The sequence below is a fragment of the Protopterus annectens genome, chromosome 9.part0 (assembly GCF_019279795.1).
Source record: "Protopterus annectens isolate FY-2018-M chromosome 9.part0, PAN1.0, whole genome shotgun sequence".
NCBI classification, from domain to species: Eukaryota; Metazoa; Chordata; order Ceratodontiformes; family Protopteridae; genus Protopterus; species Protopterus annectens.
This window is the reverse complement of record NC_056743.1, coordinates 1,578,995,521-1,578,996,811: the sequence shown is the minus strand read 5'-3', so window position 1 is coordinate 1,578,996,811 and position 1,291 is coordinate 1,578,995,521.

The window sequence follows — 1,291 nt, the reverse complement described above, 5'->3', positions numbered from 1 at the left end:
GCCCCCAAAAATGTCCAAACCTGAGTTAATGTACACGCTTCACCTCAAGACCTCTACATCCATCAGAACTACAGTGGCAGGAGATTTAAACCTCAACACAGATATTAATAGGATGTGCTGGAGGGACAGATTCTTCAACCAGAGAGTCCCTATGCTGTGGAACAACATCCTGGTACATGTGAGGCTGAGTACCTCACTGGCTTTGTTCAAGTGAGATCTTAATCAATGGATGGGAGATTGCAGGTATGCCCCAGGGATAACCTCAGTATCACTGCTTGTCAGAGGCACAGCAATATAATGAGCAAATTATCCGTCAGAGTGAAGGCGGCAGACTCCACGGAACTCTGGTCTAGGCTTATAAATGCCCTAGGGCAGATAGCCTAGTATGAACCTGTGAACCTGTGAACATAGGCCTGGGGCAGTTCCTGCTATTAGGACAGTGGTCTGCAGCAAGCTATATAGTAGTAGTCAGTTTTAGCCATTGGTGTTTGACCATGGCTAATGCATGTTGCTTCTTGTTGTGGTAACAACAGGGGTGTGTGGTTATCCATGCCATTTATTGGTAGTCACCCTCATTTTGTATCTTGTTCCATGTTTTTGCACATGTACATCACTGTATGAGGTGTGACCCTGGTAGTGTCAGGGTGCTGATGTGCGCTTTGACCCTGTTTTCTATTACAGCACTGATATGTGCATTCCCTATACTGTGTGCATTTACACTGCACACATCTTGCTGTTTATACCTTTGGCATTGGGTAGCATTACATCTAGGTTCCTATCCCTTGTGATAGCTATGAGGTGGGTTTGTGTTTTTGTGGTTTATGATTGGTGAGGGTGGATGTTAGTCATGGTCCTCAGGTGTGCATATGATACATGGTGTTACATTACTTAACACATGGCATTCATGCCTCGGGTGGTGCTGCAGGGCTGCCTCTGTCGGATGCACATACTACACTCCCTGTACGTTTGGAAGCAGGTTGTGTCATGTTAGGCATCCCTGTTACTGTATGAGTGAGTCAGAGCGGGTATCAGTCCCAGTGTTCCTACTGACCAAGCATATGTGCTATGCGTTGCCTCTTTGCCAAGGCCAGGGCATACTGGGCACGCCTCCTTCTGCCTACTGGGACAAGGTCAGGTTGTTCCTCCTCCAAGTCACCCCTGCCTGTGGTGGCCTTGGCAATGGTGGGGATGTTTGGCCCAGCCCTGTGCTGGTCCTGCTGCAGCTGTTTCCGCAGGATCATATTATGTAGCATAGCACATATCATGATCATTTGGGTACATGTAGTTGGTG